General features: G+C 48.4%; 1 long non-coding RNA gene across 1 annotated transcript in view; it reads right to left on the reverse strand.

The window, feature by feature from the left end:
• Nucleotides 1–13,708, reverse strand: part of LOC140428818 (uncharacterized) — a 114,438-nt gene that overhangs the window by 71,720 nt on the left and 29,010 nt on the right. Inside the window, exon 2 of the long non-coding RNA XR_011948902.1 lies at nucleotides 5,178–5,279. This is a non-coding gene — a long non-coding RNA (uncharacterized lncRNA). The remainder of the gene's footprint in view (nucleotides 1–5,177; nucleotides 5,280–13,708) is intronic.

A 13,708-nucleotide genomic window follows, 5' to 3' on the forward strand; every position in this document is an offset into this window, starting at 1 on the left:
CCGACGCAGGAGGTGCAGGACAGAGTGATCTCAAAGACATGGGTGGGGGACGGTAAGGTGTCAGACATATATAGGGAGATGAGAGACGAGGGGGAGATTATGGTAGACGAGCTGAAAGGGAAATGGGAAGAAGAGCTGGGGGAGGAGATTGAGGAGGGGCTGTGGGCTGATGCCCTAAGTAGGGTAAACCCATCGTCCTCGTGTGCCAGGCTAAGCCTGATACAATTTAAGGTGTTACACAGGGCGCATATGACTGGAACACGGCTTAGCAAATTTTTTGGAGTAGAGGATAGGTGTGCGAGATGCTCGAAAAGCCCAGCGAATCACACCCACATGTTTTGGTCATGTCCGGCACTACAGGGGTTCTGGGTGGGGGTGACAAAGGTGCTTTCGAAGGTAGTGGGGGTCCAGGTCGAACCAAGCTGGGGGTTGGCTATATTTGGGGTTGCAGAAGAGCCGGGAGTGCAGGAGGCGAGAGAGGCTGATGTTTTGGCCTTTGCGTCCCTAGTAGCCTGGCGCAGGATACTGTTGATGTGGAAGGAAGCCAAGCCCCCGGGTGTGGAGACCTGGATAAATGACATGGCAGGGTTTATAAAGCTGGAACGGATTAAGTTCGTCCTAAGGGGATCGGCTCAAGGGTTCACCAGGCGGTGGCAACCGTTCGTCGAATACCTCACAGAAAGATAGAGGGAATGGAAAAGAAGAAGACAGCAGCAGCAGCCCGGGGGGGGGGGGGGGGGGGGGGGGGGAGGAACCAGAGGGATTCTCAGGGATGTTAATATATAAGTATAATATGTATAGGTTGTTGTTATAGATAATTGTATATTGGACTGTTAAAACATATTTTTGGAGAATATTTATCTGGGACAAGGCAGTTGCCATTTAGTTTTGTTTTTGTTTTTGTTTATATATTATTTATTTCTTGTTTATAAAACTGGCCATTGTTATTTATATTGTTATATTATTGTGTAAAGGATAAACAATGTACTGTGATGGTTGGCCAAAAATTTTCAATAAAATATTTTTTTTTTTTTAAAAAGATGTTCACTGTATGTTTTAAAAAGGTTAACTTGAGTTAATAGAATAAACATTGTTTTGCTTAAAAAAATACTTTTCCATTTCTGCTGTACCACACCTGTAGAGTGGGCCGTGTGCTCCCCATATGACAATTTATTAAAAGTTGTAGGTCAGGTGAACTCCATGATACACTTTGGGGTTCTCTAAACCCTGGCCCATAACAGTGTCGTCTGCAAACTTACTAATCAGATCAGTTACATTTTCCTCCAAATCATTTATATATACTATGAACTGCAAAGGTCCCAGCACTGATCCCTGCAGAACACCACTAGTCACAGCCCTCCAATCAGAAAAGCATCCTTCCATTGCTACTCTCTGCCTTCTATGACCTACCCAGTTCTGTATCCATCTTGCCAGCTCACCCCTGATCCCGTGTGACTTCACCTTTTATACTAGTCTGCCATGAGGGTCCTTGTCAAAGGCCTTACTGAAGTCCATATAGACACCATCCGCTTCCCGACCTGCATCAATCATCTTTGTGACCTCCTCGAAAAACTCTATCAAGTTAGTGAGACACGACCTCCCCTTCACAAAACCGTGCTGCCTCGTGCTAATACTTCCATTTGCTTCCAAATGGGAATAGATCCTGTCTCGAAGAATTGTCTCCAGTAATTTCCCTACCACTGAAGTAAGGCTCACCGGCCTATAGAACATAGAAAAATACAGCACAGAACAGGCCCTTCGGCCCACGATGTTGTGCCGAATCTTTGTCCTAGATTAATCATAGATTATCATAGAATTTACAGTGCAGAAGGAGACCATTCGGCCCATTGAGTCTGCACCGGCTCTTGGAAAGAGCACCCTACGCAAGGTAGTTCCCTGGATTATCCTTGCTATCCTTCTTACACAAAGGAATAACATGGGCTATTCTCCGGTCCTCCGGGACATTACCTGAAGACAGTGACGATCCAAAGATTTCTGTCAAGGCCACAGCAATTTCCCCTCTAGCCTCCTTCAGTATTCTGGGGTAGATCCCATCAGGCCCTGGGGACTTATCTACCTTAATATTTTTCAAGCCGCCCAACATCTCGTCTTTTTGGATCTCAATGTGACCCAGGCTATCTACACACCCTTCTCCAGACTCAACATCCACCAATTCCTTCTCTTTGGTGAATACTGATGCAAAGTATTCATTAAGTACCTCGCCCATTTCCTTTGGCTCGACACATAGATGCCCTCGCCTGTCCTTCAGTGGGCCAACCCTTTTCCTGGCTACCCTCTTGCCTTTTATATACGTGTAAAAAGCCTTGGGATTTTCCTTAGCCCTATTTGCCAATGACTTTTCGTGACCCTTTTTAGCCCTCCTGACTCCTTGCTTAAGTTCCTTCCTACTTTCCTTATATTCCACACAGGCTTCGTCTGTTCCCAGCCTTCTAGCCCTGACAAATGCCTCCTTTTTCTTTTTGACGAGGCCTACAATATCTCTCGTTATCCAAGGTTCCCGAAATTTGCCGGATTTATCCTTCTTCTGCACAGGAACATGCCAGTCCTGAATTCCTTTCAACTGACATTTGAAAGTCTCCCACATGTCAGATGTTGATTTACCCTCAAACATCCGCCCCCAATCTAGGTTCTTCAGTTCCTGCCTAATATTGTTATAATTAGCCTTCCCTCAATTTAGCACATTCACCCTAGGACCACTCTTATCCTTGTCCACCAGCACTTTAACACCACCCACCAGGTACGCGGTACATACTCGTGCGACTCGGCTAACGTGTTCTACCTCATACGTTGCAGAAAAGGATGTCCCGAAGCGTGGTACATTGGCGAGGCCATGCAGACGTTGCCACAACGGATGAATGGACATCGCGCGACAATCTCCAGGCAAGAATGTTCCCTTCCAGTCGGGGAACACTTCAGCTGTCAAGGGCATTCAGCCTCTGATCTCCGGGTAAGCGTTCTCCAAGGCGGCCTTCAGGACACGCGACAACGCAAAATCGCCGAGCAGAAACTTATAGCCAAGTTCCGCACACATGAGTACGGCCTCAACCGGGACTTCGGATTTGTGTTGCGTTACATTCATCCCCCACCATCTGGCCAGGCCTTGTGAAATCCTACCAACTGCCCTGGCTTGAGACAATTTAAATCAACTGCGTACCATCCAGAATCGCAGGGAGCGTTAGAAAGGTGGCATCAGACATTAAAGACAATGTTGAGGGCTTATTGTCACGATTATCCAGAGAATTGGGATAAAGGAATTCCATTCGTACTGTTTGCAATTAGGGATGCACCTAATGAGTCAACCAAATTCAGTCCTTTTGAACTAAGTTTTGGTCATGAGGTAAGAGGACCACTTAAATTGATTAAGGAAAAATTGTTGAGTGAGAAATCGGAAATTACATTATTGGATTACGTGTCAAATTTTAGGGAACGATTAAATAGAGCAGGTGAATTGGCGAGACAACATTTGAAAGTTGCACAAAAGTTGTAACTTTGTGTCGCGTTACATTCATCCCCCACCATCTGGCCAGACCTTGTGAAATCCTACCAACTGCCCTGGCTTGAGACAATTCATTTTTTCATTTCATTTCATTTCCACCTCTTTAACCTGGGGTTACCCCTATCTCTGGATCTGTAAAGACTTAATTACCTGCAAATGCTCGCATTCAAAGCATTGTCTTGCATCTTTGACTTTGTCTATATATATGTTTCTGGGACCCACCTCTTCATTCACCTGAGGAAGGAGCAGTGCTCTGAAAGCGAGTGATTTGAAACAAACCTGTTGGATTTTAACCTGGTGTTGTAAGACTTCTTAATGTATTTGATGGCGTTTAGAGGGATGAAGGGGGATTTCATTGAAACAGAACACTGAGAGACCTAGAAAAAATGGATGTGGAGAAGATGTTTCCACTGGTAGGAGAGACTAGAACCCGAGGCACAGCCTCAGACTGAGCGACTATCCTTTAAAACAGAGATGAGGAAGAATTTCTTTAGCCAGAGGGTGATAAATCTGTGGAACTCATTGCCGCAGAAGACTGTGGAGGCCAAGTCACAGTGGTTAGCACAGTGGTTAGCACTGATGTTTCACTGCGCCAGGGTCCCGGGTTCGATTTCCGGCTTGGGTCACTGTCTGCATGAAGTCTGCACTTTCTCCCCGTGTCTGCCTGGGTTTCCTCCGAGTGTTCCGGTTTCCTCCCATAAGTCCCAAAAGACGTGCTTGTTAGGCGAATTGGACATTCTGAATTCTCCCTCAGTGTACCCGAACAGGCGCTGGAGTGTGGCGACTAGGGGATTTTCACAGTAACTTCATTGCAGTGTTAATGTAAGCCTTCTTGTGACACTAATAAAGATTATTATTATTAGATAGGCTCTTGGTTAATAAGGGCATCAGGGGTAACGGGGAGAAGGCAGGGGAATAAGGATGAGAAACATATCAGTCATGATCGAATGGCGGAGCAGCCTCGTTGGGCAAAATGGCCTAATTCTGCTCCTATATCTTATCGTCTTCACAATGAAAGAAGTCTTACAACACCAGGTTAAAGTCCAACAGGTTAGTTTGGTATCACAAGTTTTCGGAGCGCAGCTCTTTCATCAGGTGGTCTTCACAATGTTATGACAAAAACTGCTCTGATGGTCTGGATGTGGCACCAGAATGCCTGACAACCGACCCCTTAAGCACATCTTCTATGAGGGTGGCACGGTGGCGCCGTGATTAGCAGTGCTGCCTCATGGTGCCGTGGACCCGGGTTCGACCCTGGCCCCAGGCCACTCTTCGTGTGGAGTTTGCACTTTGTTCTCGTGTGTGCGTGGGTCTCACCCCCACAACCCAAAGATGTGCAGGGTGGGTGGATTGGCCACGCTAAATTGCCCCTTAATTGGAAAAAAAACTTGGGTAATCTAAATTTTAAAATAAAGCATATCTTCTATGGTAAACTGCAGAATAGAGCATGTTTCCCTGGCGGCCAGAAGAAACGCTTCAAGGATATCCTGAAAGCCCCCCTCAAGGACTTCAAGATTGGCACTGCATCATGCTCTTGCCCAGGATCGTTCAGACCAGGCAAGTACAATTGTCAACAATGCATCAGCATACAAGGGTAGTGTCAGCTCAAAACAAGCTCACGGCACCCAGAACCATGGGAACAGTGCCCCCAATTGCCTACCTGCTTCATCATCCTGTCCCCATTGCACTCGGACTTATCAGCCACCTTCGCACCCACACAGCTCAACTCCGAGGTGACAAATGAAGATGGTCTTCTTCTACACTGCAGAATGAATGACGATAGTGAGGAATCAATGTTGGGGTAACCTATAATTCTGACAGTCAGCTTGAGAGTAAAACCTGTTTATCGTTTAATTGGAAAATGTGCTATTTCACTGAAAGGAGTATGATACTTAATTATAAGCTATCAACACTGTGTTCTCCAGTCAACAGACAGGTACTCAGCTTCCTCCTAATTTGTAATTTAACCTTCTTTTCATATGTGGATGGTTCAGGGTGCCTTGGCTTCCAGTACTTTTGCTTGGCAATTTCCCTCTTTGTCCTTATTGGAATCATCACTGCAAACCACTGAATAGTAAAATATATTTCAGCAGCTCACAACATTAACATAACATTTTGCCAGCTGCCAGCTGGAAATCTCCCTGGAACAGTCCTCAGTTTGCCTGAACTCCACTGGCAGTTAAACCCATTTCTGCTTCACCGTCAGTGAACACAGAGCGGGATAATTTCCAGGAAAATTATTGGAAATGATATATTAATTGGTGGTCGCTCAGCTCAATGGCCAAGATCACTGGCATGTGGTTCAGTTTAGCACAAACAGTGTTCTGCCTGAAGTGGATTTGAGGCCTGACTCCTCACCCAGCCCCTGAGGGCATGGCAAACCACAAAAGAAATGCCAAGGTATGGTGGGCCAAATAGCCTCCCTCTGCACCGTAACGATTCTGCATGAAGCACCAGCAGATATTAAGCTGCCTTTGGAGCACACGCAAAGGAAGGAAGGTTATCTTAATTAGGGAGGTGTGGGAAGCTGTCCACAGGCATAAATTCCACAACAGCAATCTTTTTACAAAACTAAATCCGACCATGCAGCAGCTTAGGGTTTGACCTGTGCATGTCATACTCTATTTTGAGTCATTGTGTTTTCTTTAATGAGGATATTGGTAACGTTAATAACTGGGAACTGCACATCAGAAGAGAGGGTCTTGTGGCGCGTGGATAATATTCCTGCCTCTGAGTCAGAGGCTACAGGTTTAAGTTCCACCCCAGGACCCGCTGACCAAGCAAGGTGGGTTCATAATACAGTCAAACAGGTTAATTATCAACCTACAAATCCTTCCAAAACGTGCCAATGGCAGGCGGTAAGACTGGGAGAGATTCCTGGTGAGCCATGTGGTGGAAAGAACGTTGAAGCCTCTGCCATCACTGTCCATAGCTCCAGATTAGAGCATACACCTGCATATTGCCACAGCAACCCAGACTTTCTGATTGATCTGTAACACACCACCACCACACATCATGAGGCACAGAAATAAGTGGTGCAGTTCTGATGTTGCCTGTAGTTGAATCACCCGATGACGTACACCAACACGGCTAACATGTGAATAATGGTCATTGAGCGAACGTACAGGAGGATAACTTGTGCACTTAGAACTATATCCCAGCAAGAAGTCAGTATCTTTGAGAGAAGGGGAGAACAGAATTAATAGAAAAAGACGAGAATTATTAAAATAACAAAAATATTTCTCTGCCTTTGTTCTAAATACATTCTAATTTCCAAATGGAACTTTTAATTCTGAATTACAATAGTTCCTTCTGCATTTGCTTCAGAGGGATCAAAATTCTCTGTTTGGGAGACTATGTTCTCCTGCTGGAGTTCAATTGCATCTGATTTGCGCTCCCAGCAATTCCCAATCCTTCACCAGGCAAATTTATGCATGGTGAGGATTGCAAGGGATTCCCTAGCGAATCCCACTATTGAGCCACCATAATTAAGTGCTTTCCAGTCATTCCCATTCACGATTGAGTGATTTTGAAGAGGTCAGCTAGAAATTGACAGCACTTAACTCTGTTTGAAGTGGTCCAGGAGCTGTGAATCAAAGCTTTATGTTTATAAACATTGTGGTTAGAGCACTTCAGAGTTCCTCAACTGTGAAGGAAGATGAATGGAACAATGTTAACAGTAGGGAGTGTGGAAGCTGTCAATCACAGCAAAGTAAAATCAATATCAAACAGACATGAATGAATGGCTTGTAGATCAAAGCTCTGAGGGAGTTTAAATGCAGTTGACTGATTCTCTTTCCAGACACTGAGACATAGTGCTTACTGTGCCTGACTCAGCAGCTGTATTGCCCAGGTGAGTGTTAACGCAGTAATAGTTTTCACTGCATCTGTCTGAACAGCTCTCTAGCTTCTAGCAGGGGTGTCTTTATTTGGGGCTTCCTGACAGGGGTTTCTCTTTTGGGCGGTTTCCTGACAGGAGTATATTTTCTGAGGGGCTTACTGACAGGGGTCACCTTTCTGGAGGGTCTCAGTCGGTGGTCTGTTTATTTTGGTGGTCTATTGGGAGTGTTCCTTATTTAAGGGGTCTCTGTGGGAGTCTCTTTATTTAGGGGGTCTCTGGGATCTCTTTATTTAGGGGTCTCTGGGGTGTACCCTTATTTGGGGGGTCTCGAGGGGATGTCTTTATTTTGAGGATCTTTGGTGGTGGGGGGATCTGGTGGGGGGTGGGGTGGGAGATCTTGCGTTGTGGGGAGGTGGCCCTTGGATGGACTTTGGGGGCAACTCCCTTAAAGATTTACCCCCTTAGTCCACCGTGCGGTCTGCCGCGTCAGGGCAACATTTGTCAGAACCAATAGTAATTCTCGCCCAAGTGATCCCCGACCCAGAGGACCGCAGAATCATGTGGGCCCAGAGAATATGATGCCTGGCCTGCTAAATGCCTGTTGACACATGGCACGAACCTCAATCCCAACGGCAGTGGGTGGCGATCCCGTTTTCTTCAAAACTGCTGGATTCTCCGCCTTATCGGTAACTCCACTACCGGTGGCACGGATTGGAGAATTTAGCCCATGATCTAGCTGTTGTAGAATGTGTGTCAATCTAATAATAGTGCAATAGATCAATATTCTGGGAGTTGCCAATAACCAGAAACTGAACTGGACCGGCTATATAAATACTGTGGCTATAAGAGCAGGTCAATGACTAGGAGCCCTGACTCCCCAGAGTCTGCCCACCATCTATAAGACACAAGTCAGGAGTGTGGTGGCATACTCTCCATTTGCCTGGATAAGTGCAGCTGCAATAACAGTCAAAACGCTCGAGGACAAAGCAGCCTGCTTGATTGGCACCGATCCACAAACATTCACTCCCTCTCCATCACTGACGCACAGTGGCAGCAGTGTGTACCACTTACAAGATACTCAACAGGAACTCATGGAGACACCTTGGACAGCACCTACCAAACCCACCACCACTGCCATCGGGGAGAAGGGCAGCAGATGTATAGGAACACCACCACCCAGGGACTGCCCTCCATGCCACATACCATCCTTTTTAAAAAATGTTTTTGTGGTGTTGGGTGTTCTGACACACAGATGAGCCAACACGGTTGTATATGGTACAACGCTATTTTATTTAAACTTACTATGTACAGTTTTGTCTTGACACTCTGCACGTGGGGATTCCCTGTTTGTGATTTTGTAACAGCTCTTCTCCGTGTCTTTGTCCCCAGACCTACTGACCACCAGGTGTCGTGCTCGTGCTTTTTTATGTGGTTGGTGTTCTTGTGTGTGATTGGTTGTGGTGTTGTGTGCTCTGATTTGCCTGTTGGTGTGTCCATCATGATGTGTGTGTTTGAATATCATGACATCCCCCCTTTTTACAAAGATATGTGCCTACGTGGTAATAAATATGATCGTGTCGTGAGTGCATCTAAGAGTGTGTGTGTGTCGTGTACAGCATGTGCATATGACGGAACTATTTACATGGGGCGATGTCGGGTGCGTCACATGAACCAAGTTGTACCATAACATAACATGAATGCGAACGAGAGAAAAAAAAAACTTGAACAGTTGTCCAGTCAGACGATATCTGGAACGATAAACAACAACAGGTTATCATGTAAAATTGTGCAACTTGTTAGACATATGAACGGTATTATAAGTCCAGTCTAATGGGCTTGTGACGAGTTCGGGTTGACCGCCTCAAGGGTGGATCAAGAACCACCGGCTGCTGTGCAGGCATGGCCATGGGTGGCGATGGAAAGGGCGTGATGTGCGGCAGCTCCACAAAGTCATCCTCGGAAGCCTGTTGAGGATCTGGCATGTGCGTACTGTGTGGCTGTGAGCGTGGAAGTCGGCGAAGGGCGCGCGCCGATTGCGGCGACGCACTGAACCATCCGGCATGCGAACCAGGAACGAGCGGGGAGCCACTTGTCGGAGGACTTCGGCCGATGCTGACCAGCCACCATACGGTTGATGGACGCGTACTTTGTCTCCGGAGGACAGGGGGGGCAGGTCCGTCGCTCGTGTGTCGTACCGACTTTTCTGGCGATCACGCTGCATTTGCATGTTCCGAAGAACCGTCTCATGGTCTGTTGTTGGTGCCAGGATGGAAGGTACCGTCGTCCTGAGGGAGCGACCCATTAGTAGCTGCGCTGGCGAGAGACCCGTGGATAGCGGGGCCGATCGATAGGCCAGCAAGGCGAGGTTCAAGTCCAATCCGGCAGCAGCCGCCTTGCACAGGAGCCGCTTGGCGATGTGGACACCCTTTTCAGCCTTCCCATTCGATTGTGGATGTAGAGGGCTGGATGTCACATGAGTGAAACCATATGCTGCGGCAAAGGACGACCATTCACGGCTGGCGAAACAGGGTCCATTGTCTGACATGACAGTCCTTGGAATGCCATGGCGAGCAAATGTTTCCTTGCAGGCCCCAATGACTGCAGATGACGTCAGATCATGGAGAGGCATGACTTCCGGGTAGTTTGAGAAGCAGTCTATAATAACGATGTAATCTCTGCCGAGCGCGTGAAATAAGTCAACACCCACCTTCGCCCAGGGGGACGTCACCATCTCGTGTGGTAGAAGCGTCTCCGGAGGATGCGCCGGCTGAAACCTCTGACAGGTTGTGCAGTTGAGCACCATGTTGGCTATGTCTTCATTAATACCCGGCCAATATACCGCCTCTCGGGCCCTTCGTCTGCATTTTTCGACGCCCAAGTGGCCTTCGTGTAGTTTATGAAGAATCATCTGGCGCATGCTGTGCGGAATAACGATCTTGTCTAATTTCATAAGGACCCCGTCTATGTTGGTAAGGTCATCTCGCACATTATAAAACTGGGGGCACTGCCCTTTGAGCCACCCTTCCGTCATGTGGCGCATCACTCGCTGCAGAAGGGGGTCAGTCGCCGTCTCTGCGCGTATGTGGGCCAGACTAGGATCATCAGCTGGCAGATTTGCTGCTGTCAGAGTTACGTGTGCCTCAATTTGACGCACGAACCCCTCCGCATCTGGTGGTGTGCTCACTGCTCGGGAGAGAGTGTCCGCCACGATGAGATCCTTCCCCGGAGTGTAGATCAGTTCGAAATCATACCTCCTGAGTTTAAGTAAGATGCGCTGGAGGCGAGGGGTCATGTCGTTCAGGTCTTTGTTAATGATGTTGACCAGGGGGCGGTGGTCAGTTTCAACCGTAAATCGTGGCAGGCCATACACATAGTCGTGGAACTTGTCCAGTCCAGTTAACAAGCCCAGGCATTCTTTTTCTATTTGCGCGTAGCGCTGTTCGGTAGGGGTCATGGCTCGTGAAGCATATGCAACCGGGGCCCATGACGACGTGCTGTCTTTTTGCAGGAGTACCGCTCCAATACCAGATTGGCTGGCGTCTGTTGAGATCTTTGTAGGGCGAGTCGTGTCAAAGAACGCCAGCACTGGTGCCGTGACCAGTTTGTGCTTGAGCTCCTCCCATTCCCGCTGATGCGATTGGTGCCAGTTGAATTCTGTCGATTTTTTTACGAGATGGCGCATATTCGTTGTATGAGAAGCCAGGTTGGGAATGAACTTCCCAAGGAAGTTGACCATGCCCAGGAATCTTAGGACAGCCTTCTTGTCAGCCGGCCGTGGCATGGCTGTGATGGCGCTAACTTTGTCTGCATCGGGACGGACCCCTGACCGTGAGATGTGGTCCCCGAGGAATTTCAGCTCCGTCTGGCCGAAGGCACACTTCGCACGGTTGAGACGCAGGCCATTTTGTCGTATGCGGGTGAAGACACGTCGTAGACGATGCATGTGTTCCTGCGGAGTGGTGGACCAAATGATGATATCGTCCACATATACACGTACCCCTTCGATGCCTTCCATCATCTGCTCCATAATGCGGTGGAAAACTTCAGATGCTGAAATGATGCCGAATGGCATCCGGTTGTAGCAGAATCTGCCAAAAGGGGTGTTGAATGTGCATAGTCTTCGGCTGGCCGGGTCCAATTGGATCTGCCAAAATCCTTTGGACGCATCCAATTTGGTGAATATTTTGGCTTGCGCCATCTCGCTGGTGAGGTCCTCTCGTTTCGGGATGGGATAGTGTTCCCGCATGATGTTGTTATTCAGATCTTTAGGATCTATACATATGCGGAGCTCGCCAGAGGGCTTCTTTACACAGACCATGGAGCTGACCCATGGCGTGGGCTCCGTGACCCTGGATAGGACCCCTTGGTCCTGAAGATCCTGCAGTTGTAACTTGAGGCGGTCTTTGAGTGGCGCAGGAACCCTGCGAGGTGCGTGAACGACAGGGATGGCGTCCGGTTTGAGTCGAATCTTGTACGTGTATGGCAATGTCCCCATGCCTTCAAAAACCTCCTGGTTGTGAGCAAGGAGGGAATGGAGATTTGCATGGAACTCAGCATCCGGGAAGTCGGATATCTCATCTGGAGAGAGAGACATAATGCGCTGTACCAGGTGAAGGACCTTACACGCCTGTGCGCCCAGTAACGAGTCTTTTGATGAGCCGACAACTTCGAAGGGGAGTGTGGCCATGTGCATCTTGTGAGTTACCTGTAGCTGGCAAGATCCTATGGACGGGATGACGTTCCCGTTATAGTCAACCATCTTGAGCCGGGATGGCGTGATGGGTGGTTTGACCTTCATGGCCTGGACTGCAGAATATGCAATCAGGTTGGCGGATGCGCCGGTGTCCAGACGGAAGGTGACGCGCGATCGGTTGACCATCAGGGTGGCACACCACTCATCGGCTGGATTGATGGCATTGACCTTGTTGACATCGATGACGGAAACGCGGAAGGCATCCTGGTCATCTGCATCACTTAACTGGAAGTCTTGATGCGTGGGCTGGACGGTCCTGACTTGTCTGCGAGATTGTCGGGGATGTGCCGGATCCATGGGTTGAGCCGAACGACAGTGGGCAGCGTAGTGGCCCATCTTGCCACATCTGAGGCACTGTCGGTTTTTTGCAGGACATTGCCCTTTTAAATGTAGAGCTCCACAATTGCCGCACGTCATGACGTCACGGCGTTCGTTGCGCCACTGCGCATGCGCAGTGCGATCTTGCGGTGGGCGCGCCTGCGCAGTGCGTCCCTCGATGTGGCCGTTATTTTTGGCGCGAAACAGCGCGGGAGACCGCGAAAAGCGCGGGAAGCGGCCGCTGTCGTCCGGGCCGTGGGTCGGGAAGTAATCGACGGCCTGGATGCGTTCGACGTCGTGGGCGGCCTGGCTTGCCGATTCGACGGCTGGGGACCCCCTCCGTGCCAACTCGGCCGCCTGAAATCGGGCAAAACGGCAGGTAGCATTTTCGTGGAGGACACAGGCTTCCACAGCAGATGCTAAGGTGAGGCTTTTTATTTTAAGAAGCTGCTGGCGTAGGCCACTAGAGGCAACGCCAAAAACAATCTGGTCCCTGATCATGGACTCTGTGGTGGTGCCGTAACCGCAGGACTGCGCTAGAATCCGGAGGTGCGTCAAAAAGGGTTGAAAAAGCTCCTCCTTACCTTGCAGGCGTTGCTGAAAGAGGTATCTTTCAAAACTTTCATTTACTTCAACTTTAAAGTGCTGGTCCAGTTTGAGGATGACCGTGTCATATTTGGATTGGTTTTCGCCTTCTTCGAACACCAGTGAGTTGAAGACGTCGAGGGCGTGCTGACCTGCGTAGAAGAGGAGCATTGCAATCTTCGTTTCATCCGAGGCACTCTGTTTTTCGGTGGCTCGGATGTACAGGTCAAATCGCTGCCTGAAGAGCTTCCAATTGGTACCTAGGTTCCCCGCGACTTGCAACGGCTGCGGTTTGTCGGTGCGGTCCATGTCCAGAATGGCAGGTTAGTTGGCAGGTATCGATCCACTCCTGTACCATGTGGTGTTGGGTGTTCTGACACACAGATGAGCCAACACGGTTGTATATGGTACAACGCTATTTTATTTAAACTTACTATGTACAGTTTTGTCTTGACACTCTGCACGTGGGGATTCCCTGTTTGTGATTTTGTAACAGCTCTTCTCCGTGTCTTTGTCCCCAGACCTACTGACCACCAGGTGTCGTGCTCGTGCTTTTTTATGTGGTTGGTGTTCTTGTGTGTGATTGGTTGTGGTGTTGTGTGCTCTGATTTGCCTGTTGGTGTGTCCATCATGATGTGTGTGTTTGAATATCATGACAGTTTTGATTGGGTTTTATACATGATATAATTACAAA

Source organism: Scyliorhinus torazame, chromosome 8 (assembly GCF_047496885.1).
Source record: "Scyliorhinus torazame isolate Kashiwa2021f chromosome 8, sScyTor2.1, whole genome shotgun sequence".
Lineage (NCBI taxonomy): Eukaryota > Metazoa > Chordata > Chondrichthyes > Carcharhiniformes > Scyliorhinidae > Scyliorhinus > Scyliorhinus torazame.